Genomic DNA, 13,552 nt, shown 5'->3' with positions numbered 1-13,552 from the left:
TCCTGGTGGTCCAGGACCTTCAAAAGTGTGATAGGTAGGAATGAAATGAGATGTGTCATTTATGCTCCTAGAACGCCTGAACGTACTACTTCAATGTTTGACCTCTCTATGTGGCCCAGCTGTGTAAAAGTCCTACACATGTGGTATCGCCATACTCAGGAGGAGTAGCAGAATGTGTTTTGGGGTGTAATTTTTGCTATATACATGCTATGTGTTAGAAATATCTCATAAATTGACAATTTTGTGTAAAAAAAAATGCGTTTTAATTTTTTTCCACATATTCCAAAAACTTCTGGAAAAAAATTAACCATTCAAAAGACTCATTATGCCTCACAGATTATACGTTGGGTTGTTTGCTTTCCAAAATGGGGTAATTTTATGGGCAATTCCATTGTCCTGGTACTCCAGGGCCTTCAAAAGTGTAATAGGTGGTTGAGAAATGAGATGCGTCATTTTTGCTCGTAGAACGTCTGAAGGTACTACATCAATGTTGGTGCTCTGTATGTGGCCAGGCTGTGTAAAAGTCTCACACATGTGGTATCACCGTACTCGGGAAGAGTAGCAGAATGTATTTTGGGGTGTAATTTGTTGTATGCATATGTTGTGTGTGAGAAATAACCTGATAATATGACAATTTTGTAAAAAATAATAATAATAAAAAAAAATCTTCATTTTGCAAAGAATTGTGGGAAAAAATTACAACTTAAAAAAACTCATCATGCTACTTACTTAATACCTTGGAATGTCTACTTTGTAAAAAGGGGTCATTTGGGGGGTATTTGTACTTTCCTGACTTGTTAGTGTCTCAAGAAATGAGATACACCTGATGTACTGAAGGCCTGATCAGATGTGATCAATTTTCAGCGATTGGCACCATAGTTTGTAGACTCTATAACTTTCACAAAGACCAAATAATATACACTAATGGGGGTTATTTTTACCAAAGATATGTAGCAGTATAAATTTTGGCCAAAATGTATGAAGAAAAATTACTAATTAGCAAAAATGTATGACAAAAACAAAGAAAAAGGCATTTTTTTCACAAAATTTACGTTTTATTTTATTTATAGCACAAAAAATAAAAAACTCACTTGTGATTAAATACCACTAAAAGAAAGCTCTATTTGTGTGGAAAAAAGGACGCAAGTTTCATATGGGTACAGTGTTGCATGACTGAGTAATTGTCATTCAAACTGTGAGAGCGCTGAAAGCTGAAAATTGGTCTGGTCAGGAAGGGGGAGTAAGTGCACTGTATTGAGGTGGTTAAGGATTCGTTCTCGCCAGAAAAGAAAAACTGGATGCATTTCTAAATGAACCCTGCTTTATAGGTTGTTTTGCCTACTTCTGGATAAGCTTTAGGGCAAGCTCCTTGCCGGGTGAAACTAATTAGGATAAATAAATTGATATGATGTGTTTAATGCAGTGAGCAGTTCCATTTGTTCTTATGGAGTTGCTTTAGAGTTGATGGGAGAATCAAAGGCTTGAACGGAGCTCTGGTTCATTCCTGCTGTGGGGGTATAGGGTTCTGTTTAACCACTTAAGGACAGCCGTGGGTCGGGAGCATGGCGGCGGCGCGCTCCCAACCCGGTCCTGTGCTCTGTGACCGCGGTGCCCCGCGATCGGGTCACAGAGCTGAAGAACGAGGAGAGGTCTGTGTAAACAAGCCTATCTCCGTGCTTCCCTGTGTGGCTGTCACCGATCGTCTGTTGCCGTTTATCAGTGACATCACAAGCCAAGCCATGCCCCCTACAATAAAAAAAACACATCACGTCATACATAACCCCTACACTGCCCCCTAGTGGTTAACTCCGTCACTGCCAGTGTCATTTACACAGGAATCAGTGCATTTAAATAGCACTGATTGCTGTATAAATGACAATGGTCCCAAAAATGTGTTAAAAATATCCGATGTGTGCGCCATAATGTCACAGTCCCAATAAAAATCGCTGATCGCCGCCATTACTAGAAAAAACATTTTTTGTAAACGCTATAACTTTTGCGCAAGCCAATCAATAATCGTTAATTGCGATTTTTTTTTTACCAAAAATATGTAGAATACTTATCGGCCTAAACTGAGGAAAAAAAATGTTTTTTAATATATATTTGGGGATATCTATTATAGCAAAACTTAAAAAATAATGCATTGTTTTCAAAATTGTCGCTCTGTTTTTGTTTATAGCACAAAAAATAAAAACCGCAGAGGTGAACAAATACCACCAAAAGAAATCTCTGTTTGTGGGAAAAAAAAGGACGTCAATTTTGTTTGGGTGCCACATCGCACGACCGAGCAATTGTCAGTTAAAGCGACACAGTGCCGAATCTCAAAAAGGGGCCTGGTCCTTTGGCTGCAAATTGGTCCGGGGCTTAAGTGGTTAACTAGTTCCCTTTTGGAGCAATTTGTTCATTTTTGCACACATGTTAAAATCGACATTTTGGCTATAATATTATTTAAAACCCCCAGAACAATATATATTTTCTGAAAGTAGAAGCCCTATAGAATAAAAATATAATATATAGTAGTCACAATTTTTTATCTGGCAACTGTTTATCAAATCTGTATTTTCAGAAAAAATATAAAACACACATTTTTATTTTACAGAAACATAATTTGATCCCCAAATTTTAGGACACAATAAAAGACGAGTTAGTGTAGCGTAAATCGGTACCAAATGTACCAAAACTGCATGTGTACGCAAAATGGCAAAAAATTATAGTACCCCAAATTATCAACAGGTAAAACTTTAATGCCCTTACAGTTCATCAGTTTAGAATAAACTGTGAATGATGGCCTTAGGAAATATCCATACCACTCACCAGGGATTTTTTTCAGAGGGAGCGTGGGGGAACGCAGTCCGGCACCTCCACCACTAAATGTACAGTACGTAGCAAGCAGTACTGGAGGGCCTTATTGATGATGGCTGGTGGGGGATCTATTTTTGCTGGAATTATTTTTTTTGCGTGGGGGGTCTGTTAATAGGGGGTTCTTATGTTGCGAGAGAGTCAATTGTTGCTGGGAGGGATCTACTTTTGAGGGAGAGGTATATTTTTCTGGCTGCCAGAGGGTTCATTGATTCTGGCTGCTGGGAGATCAGTTGCAGTTGCAGAGGCTCTATAGCTGCCGGGGTGGGATTTTGTAAGAAAGGGGTCAATTGTTGTGGAGGGAGGTTTATTATTGTGTAGGGGATCTGTTGTGGTTGGGGGTCTATTGTTGCTAGCTGCAGGCGATTTATTTTACTGCCTTTCTTGTTCCATACAAATTACTTAGCACTACATGATACTCATCTCTGTATTTTCTAAAAGGGGCAGTACTGGGAGGTGGGTAGGCAGTGGAATCAAGTAACAGTGCTCGTAGGTAGGTAGGGTGCTGAGACAAGGGGTGACTCAGAAGGGGCAAGTTCCTGCACCTACTCTCTGAGAAAAAAAGCCCTGCCACTCACACTGTAAAAGTGATCGGGCACCAACACAGCCACCTGGTCACTTTAATATGCCAGGAGTCAGCTGAACAATAAATAAAATAAATCATGGCTGCCACTGCAGCCAAGAAATTATTTTACATTCTTTACTCTCTGGGCAAAAGCTGAAGTAGATATGAAGGTTTCCTAATTATGCATTTTTGGATGGAATTGTTTTTGTTTTTTTTTCAACCTGACTGTGTAATTATTAATTTAGTTTGGGTGCAATTATCTAAATTAGATTTCAGCATCAGTTTGACTGGACTGAGACATTCAGCCTGGCCACAGGGGGCACTGTCTTTTCTGGCAGGCATGGAACTATGGTCTGGTTAGGTGCTTAAGTTACTCTCTCTCGGAGCCCACCCAGTGGGAGTGGCGTTCTCACTGTGCTTTCTGGGAGAGGATATTTAAGATGCGGACGTCACGTGGTTCGGGGTTCCAGTCCAGAATGATGTACTGACTTCATGGTCCTGGTCCTCCTGACCAGCCCCCAGGAAGGCTATGGCCAGGGGTGCGGATCCACCCGACTTTGATGTCTCTGGGCTGGCTAGCCCAAGGCGAAGAAACTAAAGGAAGGATTCTGAGGTGGTTGGGTGCCGTCTCCGGTTCGGGAGAGACCCAGTAACTTCAAGCATTCAAGCATTCTAGGGGAGGACTTTTCAGAAGAAGACCCCCTATGGGTTGGCTTCTTAGTAAGAGCCTGGAAGGGCTGAAGTAACCGAGAGAATCCGGTCTTGTGGATATCGCCAAACTGGCTAAAAGATCCAGGTATCCTACAAGTGTTTTCAAGGGTAGTTTCTCTACGTGTTCTACAACAACATCTGTGGCAGAGACATTATCTTGTACGTTCTACAACAACGTCTGTGGCAGAGACTTGTTCTTGAGTAAACACCTTGTTGGCTGCTAGGCCTTGTGAGAGAGGGACTGTCCAATCTGAGTGATCATCCAGTTGCGAATGGCTATTCTCTGGATGCAGTCAATGTGAGCAAGTTCTTCAACAATTTGACATTGATACTAAGAGTACCTGAATTTCCTTTCCAACCCTCTGAACCCAATTTAAGAGACTGTTCATTGTCTACGTTTTGCAAAAAAAATCCATTCAAGTGGATCTGTTGTCGGTCTCTCAAGTTACTGGACCATCTACCACGGGAACCCCTAGACGTACAATGAGAAAAACAGAAGGTAACAGTAAGCCCAAAACTAACCAGCAGCTCCTTTGGGGATTAGTGCTACATTGACAAGGGTTTTTAATCTAAGAAAATATATATTTAATCATTCAGGATCATTATGAACAATGGGAAATTTCTGAGGTTGGACAGATTGAAGCCATTGATATAGCTTTGTTTTGATGAATTTCAAAACAATTCTGCCTTGTACTTCCATTTAAAAGCAAAGGGATTGGGATTTGTGGTAAAAGAAGGATGGATAAGCAGATTTCTCATCATCGTTTGACAGCTGACATCCTCATATGCCTCTGTAATACCGGTAACTGTGCTAAGTTCTTTATATTTTCTGTATATCAAATTTAATCAGAGGGTGGAACATTCTAAGTTGTTTAAAGTGGGAAAAATACTTCTGAAAATCACAATAAACGGAAGTCAAAACAGGACAAAGGGTAACATGCCCTTAATTCATGTTAAGTTTAAGTTTTAGTTATAACCTTTTATCAAATGCACTCTTCAGGATAGAATATTATTGGAATACATGGGAGAAAAAAAAGTCTACATATCCTTTTTTAACTGCTTCAGTACTGGGCACTTTCCTACTCAGGCCAATTATTAGTGCACTTTAACCACTTTCAGACCGGACCATTTTGCTGGTAAATGACCAGAGGTCTTTTTACACTTTGGCACTGCGCTGCTTTAACTGGTAATTGCGCGGTCATGCAATGTTGTACCCAAACAAAATTTGCGTCCTTTTCTTCCCACAAATAGAGCTTTCTTTTGATGGTATTTGATTGCCTCTGCGATTTTTATTTTTTGCGATATAAACGTAAAAAGACCGCAAATTTGAAAAAAAATGATATTTTCTACTTTTTGTTATTAGAAAAATCCAATAAACTCAATTTTAGTCATACATTTAGGCCAAAATGTATTCAGCCACATGTCTTTGGTAAAAAAAAAGTCAATAATTGTATATTTATTGGTTTGCGCAAAAGTTGTCACATCTACAAACTAAGGTACGTTTTCTGGAATTTACGCAGCTTTTAGTTTACGACTGCCCATCTCATTTCTTGAGGTGCTAAAATGGCAGGGCAGTACAAAACCCCCCCAAATGACCCCATTTTGGAAAGTAGACCCCCTAAGGAAATTGATAAGAGGCATGTTGAGCCCATTGAATATTTTATTTTTTTGCCTCAAGCGATTGAATAATGACAAAAAAAAATTATTTTTTTTTTTTTTACACAAAGTTGTCACTAAATGATATATTGCTCACACATGCTATGGGCGTATGTGAAATGACACCCCAAAATAAATTCTGCTGCTTCTCCTGAGTACGGGGATACCACATATGTGGGACTTTTTGGGAGCCTAGCCGCGTACGGGGCCCCGAAAACCAAGCACCGCCTTCAGGCTTTCTAAGGGCGTAAATTTTTGAGTTCACTTCTCACTACCTATTACAGTTTTGAAGGCCATAAAATGCCAAGATGGCACAAAACCCCCACAAATGACCCCATTTTAGAAAGTAGACACCCCAAGCTATTTGCTGAGAGGCATGTTGAGTTCATGGAATATTTTATATTTTGCCACAAGTTGCGGGAAAATTACAAACTTTTTTTTTTTTTTTTTTTTTTTCACAAAGTTGTCACTAAATGATATATTGCTCACACATGCCATGGGCATATGTGAAATGACACCCCAAAATAAATTCTGCTGCTTCTCCTGAGTACGGGGATACCACATATGTGGGACTTTTTGGGAGCCTAGCCGCGTACGGGGCCCCGAAAACCAAGCACCGCCTTCAGGCTTTCTAAGGGCGTTACAGTTTTGAAGGCCATAAAATGCCAAGATGGCACAAACCCCCCCCAAATGACCCCATTTTGGAAAGTAGACACCCCTAAATTTAGGGGTACACTAGTGAGACTAGGTAATAAATGGCGGGTGCCCTGAAACTATAAAAAAATAACTAACCAACCAGCGTCACCTGTAACAGTTATATGGTGATCACTGGTGAAAGGGTTAACTAGGGGGCAATCAGGGGGCTTTATGCGGTAGTATATGGGGGTCCCTGGCGCTATAAAAAGCTGCGGCGAACCTAAATACCTACCTGCCTAACTAGCGTCACCTGTGACACTAATACAGCGATCAGAAAAACGATCGCTTATTAGGCTGGGTTCACACTGGAGCGATGCGGGAACGCCACGAATGCGCGGCGGGTTCCCGCATCGCATGCCTCCCGGCGGCAGTTCACACTGCCCTATGCGAACTGCTGGGAGTGTCAGTGAAATGTTACTGACACCCCCAGATCAGTTCGCATATCGCAGTGCGATCTGCAAACTCGGATCGCATGGTGTGAACACCCATGCGATCCGATTCTGCTGCGGGCCAAAAAAAGGGTCCCGTGCGAATTTGCGGCGGGTGCGGCGGGTGTGGCGGGTGCGGCGGGTGCGGCGAATGGCTGAACTCGAATCGCACAGAGATCGGATGTGATTTGCACTGCAGTGCGGTGCGAATCACATCCGTTCTCAAACCGCTGCAATGTGAACCCAGCCTTAGTGACACTGGCGACGGGGCGTGATCACGGGGTTAAACCTTTATTGGGGGGGTTAGGGGGGTACCTTAGAACTAAAGGGGGCTAACCCTAACTGCCCTAACAGTTATTAGTCACAAATGACACCCGCCGGGTGATCAGGGGGTTAAACCTTTATTAGGTAATAAATGGCGGGTGCCCTGAAACTATAAAAAAATAACTAACCAACCAGCGTCACCTGTAACAGTTATATGGTGATCACAGGTGAAAGGGTTAACTAGGGGGCAATCAGGGGGCTTTATGCGGTAGTATATGGGGGTCCCTGGCGCTATAAAAAGCTGCGGCGAACCTAAATACCTACCTGCCTAACTAGCGTCACCTGTGACACTAATACGGCGATCAGAAAAATGATCGCTTATTAGGCTGGGTTCACACTGGAGCGATGCGGAAACGCCGCGAATCCGCGGCGGGTTCCCGCATCGCATGCCTCCCGGCGGCAGTTCACACTGCCCTATGCGAACTGCTGGGAGTGTCAGTGAAATGTTACTGACACCCCCAGATCAGTTCGCATATCGCAGTGCGATCTGCAAACTCGGATCGCATGGTGTGAACACTCATGCGATCCGATTCTGCTGCGGGCCAAAAAAAGGGTCCCGTGCGAATTTGCGGCGGGTGCGGCGGGTGCGGCGAATGGCTGAACTCGAATCGCACAGAGATCGGATGTGATTTGCACTGCAGTGCGGTGCGAATCACATTCGTTCTCATAAACCGCTGCAATGTGAACCCAGCCTTAGTGACACTGGCGACGGGGGGTGATCACGGGGTTAAACCTTTATTGGGGGGGTTAGGGGGGTACATTAGAACTAAAGGGGGCTAACTCTAACTGCCCTAACAGTTATTACAGTCACAAATGACACCAATGCAAAAAAAAAAAAAAAAAATGACATTGGTGTCACTGTGACTGGGGGGCAGGGGTAATTGGGGGGGTGATCGGGGGGTAAAGGGGGGGTGTGAGTGTGCCTGGCATGTTCTACTGTGTGTGTAGAGTGTTGGTGCAACTCACCGATCCGCTCTCCTCCGTGTCGGAACGAAAAATACCGACACAGAGGAGAGAATACATCACTTCCTCTCCTGTGTTTACATTACAGGAGAGGAAGTGATGTCACGGGGGATTTCCATTCGTCGAGAGCGATCGCGAGGGGGTGGCCATGAATGAATGGCCGCCCCCTCATCCCGGATCGCTCTCGAAGGAATGCCGACCGCCGCAGGCACCGGGGGGGGGCCCGATCGGGCCCCCCACCCGCGGGCAGGCAGGGACTTATATATACGCCCATATGCCTGCCCGTGCCATTCTGCCGACGTATATCGTCGTGCGGCGGTCGGCAAGTGGTTAAAAAACAATTGCGTGGCCATTGCAACACTGTACCCAATATACATTTTTATATTTTTTTTCACACAAATAGAGCTTTCGCAGAATTTTAAATTTTTTGGTAAATAAACGAAAAAAAAAAAAATCTTTGTCTCTGTAGCACCCTGATGTTTAGGCAGGGCTGCTAGTAATTTAGTTGCCAGGCGATGGTTGCCTTGGCCAATTGTTAGGAGATCAATTTATTTCCCCCTAATTGGAGAGAGAAGTCACTAGGTGGCCTGGTAGCTGGTGACATTGGATAAGACAAGGGCACAGCAAGGACAGCTTATGAATGAATGAGTTGTCTCAGACAATGGGCAGGGATTTTCTTGGGTCACTTGGCCTGCTGGGAGAGCCTATTTATTTGGGTGGAGTCAGGTGATCGGGGTTCTGGACGGCAGGTGATCCACCTGGACGGCTATCTGGGTGGACATGTGTTATGTTACCCCGGGCTGCTAGGCCGTAAGCCTTAAGCCTATCCCATGGACATCTGGCTGCTAAGCTGTCTGAGGCCTATCCAGAAGCAGGAGATCAACATAGGGTTGGGACTGCGGGCTTGTAGTCCAACCATAAGTTACGGTTGCACTAGCCGGGGAACCAGTCATGGTCGATGTTAGAGAGGAAGCTGTCGCCACTACAGAACCATGCAACTTGTTACCGGAGACCACTGTGAGTAAGCTGAGGCCAGTACCAGAGCAGACTTTTGGCCAGCCAGGGACGGTAAAGAAGTGGGAAACCAAGTCAAGGACCCAGCGGGACAGCATAGGTGAGCTTGTGGAGCACCAGTGAGTGCCAAGCCAGAGAACTAGCGTGTCAGTGGGGGTGAAGCTAGAAGAGTATCTGTGAGTGACAAGCCAGAGACCCAGTAGGGAAGTGTTGGTGAAGCTTGAAGACGATACTGAGTGCGAAGAGTGGAAGAGCTCAGGGGATCCAGTGGCTATTGGATCTGAGGTCTAGTGAGAGAGACTGGGAGCTTGTTGGGTGAAGACCCACAGTGAATGATTGTAGGGTAAGCTAAGAACTGTTCGTGTTGCAAATAGTTGGCTACAATTACAGTTAGTAACTTCTACAAGACTGTTGCCATAGGAGACAGTGTCCTACCTATACAGAAGTGGTGTCCGGTTGGAGGCCCTCACCTGTATAGCTGTCTGCCTATAGAAGTCTCGGAGTCTGCCAATTAACATTGCATCTACCTAAGGGTGTCCTGGCCCTAACCCCCTCTCCCCCAGTTCTGTTTGAGCCCTTGTACACACGGTCAAACATTCCGACGGAAAATGTCTGATCGGACCAAGTTGTCAGATAATCGGACCGTGTGTGGGCTCCATCGGACTGTTTCCATCGGAATATCCGACCGACAAAGTTTTAGAGCTGGGCTATAAAACTTTCCGACAACATGATCCGATTGGACTTTGTCTCATCGTTTGTAGAGAATTCCGATTAGACAAAGTGCCACGCATGCTCAGATCAAATTCCTAGACCAAAGCTATTGGCTACTAGCCTGAACGTAGTCCCGTCGTAACGAAATAACATCATCACGTTACGAACGATCAGATTTTCCCACAACTTTGTCCGACTGTGTGTATGCAACACCAGTTTCGGACAAAATCCGTCGGACAAAATCCGACTGATTTTGTTGTCGGAATGTCTGACCGTGTGTACAAGGGTTAAGAGACAATAAATCTCTTTGCATTCAAAAAGTAGCTGGTGCCCACCGTTTATCTTACATTACACCCACCATGCCTTGTAACCCTCTCTACACAGAAGATGTCAGCTGTCCTTGACTCTAGAGGTCACCATTAGGCCTAAAGGGGCCCAGAACTTTGCTACATTTCTGTTATAAAATTGTACAAATCAATAATAATCTTTCTTCACAAATGTAAGCATTCTGGTACATTTTTTGGTGAAAATAACCCAAATCAGTGTATATTATTTAGGTATATTATTTTTTTTTTTAAAGCTCCTAGATGCTAATAGTGTTAACCTATGTGTTTAGTGTACACTTCTTTAGGCTACTAGCATTTTTTAAGCTTCAGCATCTAGGAGCAGAAAAAAATTGTTATTGTTAAGTTTTTGGGATCGTTTTTCCGGAAAAAAAAAACACTAAACATCCCTAAATGCTACTGAAACGCTCCTAACAGCTTTTTTTGAGCAGTTTTTTTTTCCATGTACTGTAAAAACCTAATAAAATGCCAATGCTCTTAATTGCTCCTAAAAGCTTTTTAAAACTACAAGACACCAGCACAAAAACACTATAAAGTTTATATTTTTGTAGTGTTTTTTGAGCTTATAAAAAATGCTAGTGTACATGGAGCCCTGGTCTGCAAAAAGTTATAGAGTCTGTATACTATGGTATATATCTGAAAATCGATTCTCATATAATGACAGCCTCATTTCATTTCTTGAGACCCGAAAACTCCAGGAGAGTACAATCATCCCCCATATGACCCCTTGGAAAGTGGACAGTCCAAGGTATTTAGTAAGAGGCATGGCGAGGTTTTTGAAGTTGTAATTTTTTTTTACATTTTTTAGAAAATGAAGAAATGTTACATACTGTCACCAGAGGAGTACAGTGCATATAATGGGTGTGGCGGTTATGAGGATTTTGTTAATTGTTTTTACCTATTATGATTGTTTATTCATTCATTCAGTGTGTTTTGTGATTGGCCACAGCTAATCACATGGTATAGATGGGCTGTGACTAGCCCTGTCTGTATCATGTGATCACTGTGACCAATCACAGCTGACCACACAATTGTACACAATGGATGGAATGAAAGGAAGCCATCCATTGTTTACAATTGTCATGGGATCTGTTGTGATTGGTCACAGCTAATCACATGGTATTGATGGGCAGTGATTGGCCCTGTCTGAATCATGTGATCATTGTGACCAATCACAGCTGACCACACAATTGTACACAATGGATGGAATGAAAGGAAGCCATCAATTGTTTACAATTGTCATGTGATCTTTTGTGATTGGTCACATTGATCACATGGTCCCAGCAGTGGGCCAATACACTGATCAGTCATCGGCTGTGTCCATCACACTGCAGGGCAGCCCGGAAGGATGTCATATGGCGTCCACCCATATCACCGAAAGTGCCGCCTGGCTGTTATTTTGCTATAGGGCAGGCAGGAACTGGTTAAAATATTAAAATTATAGGACATCCACATAGAAAATTGTTGTATAGCAGTTTTCTTTGTTCCACCTTGAATGCCTGCTTTCCAGCACAACAAAAATGGTGATATAAAATGTGGTGACAGGCTTGCGTTTAAGAGCCCGTTCACACAGGGGAAACACAACTTTCAACACAACTTTTGGAGGAAACTTGGACACGACTTCAACGCGACTTGGGGCGACTTACAACATGACTTTAAGTCGCCCTAGGCTAGGCGACTTTTGCCGTGGCCAATCAGAGAATGAGCTCTCAAGGGGGAACTCCACGCCAAATAAAAAAAAAAGAAAAACAGCGTGGGTTCCCCCTCCAGGAGCATACCAGGCCCTTAGGTCTGGTATGGGTTTTAAGGGGAACCCCCTACGCCGAAAAAACGTAGTGGGGGTCCCCCCCAGATCCATACCAGACCCTTATCCGAGCACGCTACCCGGCCGGCCAGGAAAGGGGGTGGGGACAAGCGAGCGCCCCCCCCTCCTGAGCAGTACCAGGCCGCGTGCCCTCAACATGGGGGGGTGCCTTGGGGAAGGGGGGCCGCGCGGCCCCCCCACCCCAAAGCACCTTGTCCCCATGTTGATGAGGACAAGGGCCTCTTCCCGACAACCCTGGCCGTTGGTTGTCGGGGTCTGCGGGCGGGGGGCTTATCGGAATCCGTGAGCCCCCTTTAATAAGTAACAATGTTACACCTGTGAAATTTTTTTTTAAAAAAAACACAACACACAAGGGTTAAAATAGTTCATTGCACAGCTCCGGGAGTCTTCTTCCGTCTTCAGGGGTCTTCTCGGCGGACTCCTCCGCTATCTTCTGCTAGCTCTTTTACTAGCAGAGGAGCCCGGCTTTCTTCTTCGCCGCTGCCCTCTTCTTCGGACTTCAGGGGTCTTGTCCCCCTCTTCGGTTCTTCTTGCCGGGACACGCGCCTTCTTCTAGCTCTTTTACAAGTGGTGGCCCGGTCTTCTGTCGCCGCTGCCGCTGTCGCTGTCTTCTGTTCTCTTCTCTTCTTCTCTTCTGAAGATGTTGCCTCGTCGCTGTCTCCGGTCACAATGACAGGACACGCGGCGTGCGGCGACTTATATAGGGACATCGCAGACCCCGACAACCAATCAAGGGTCTAGTATGGATCTGGGGGGGACCCCCATGCCGTTTTTTCAGTGTAGGGAGTTCCCCTTAAAATCCATACCAGACCTAAGGGCCTGTTATGCTCTCAGAGGGGGAACCCCCCCCCCCCAAATTATTTTAATAAATTTGGCGTGAAGTTCTCTTTTGAGAGCTGATAATTCTGTCAGAGTCGCCTCTGTATAGACGGAGATCCGACTTGGAGGCGACCTCCATTGAAATCAATGGGTACCAGTTGCCTACAAGTCGGATAGAAGTAGTACAGGAAACTTTTCTGAAGTCGGAGCGACTTCAGTAGTGTGCATTAAGACAGCTCTCATTCACTTACATTGGTTTTTACATGTAGCGCGACTAGGGGTGACCTGAAGTCGGATCTGAGTCGCCCCTGTGTGAACCGGCTCTAAGGGTATTTTTGTACTGTCACAGTTTAGCCAGACTGAATAGTTTTTCCACTATAGGCTGCTTTCATTGACAAATCAAATGACTGTCTGTAGGGTGATTGACAACATTTGTGGCCAAACAGAGTTCCAACAATCCCAGGCCTCTCACGCTATGCCTTGAGCCATGTTAACAGCTCTCCATTTTTCAGTTACTGATGATTGTGCATGGAAATTTAAAGCTGGCCATGCACTAGTAGAATTTTGTTTTGAATTTTTCAATTTGAAGAATGTTCGTTTGATTTTCTAATCATTAGTGGGGTCAAATTGGCATTTG

The 13,552-nt window shown here is 44.2% G+C and overlaps 1 protein-coding gene across 2 annotated transcripts in view; it reads left to right on the top strand.

The window, feature by feature from the left end:
- Positions 1 to 13,552, top strand: part of PLCB2 (phospholipase C beta 2) — a 384,423-nt gene that overhangs the window by 337,151 nt on the left and 33,720 nt on the right. The window lies entirely within an intron of this gene.

The sequence above is a fragment of the Lithobates pipiens genome, unplaced genomic scaffold (genome assembly GCF_037356315.1).
Source record: "Lithobates pipiens isolate NorthernLeopardFrog02 unplaced genomic scaffold, aLitPip1_a1.2 Scaffold_30, whole genome shotgun sequence".
Lineage (NCBI taxonomy): Eukaryota > Metazoa > Chordata > Amphibia > Anura > Ranidae > Lithobates > Lithobates pipiens.
The sequence above is the reverse complement of the archived record's forward strand: the minus strand, read 5'-3'. Positions and strand labels throughout refer to the sequence as shown.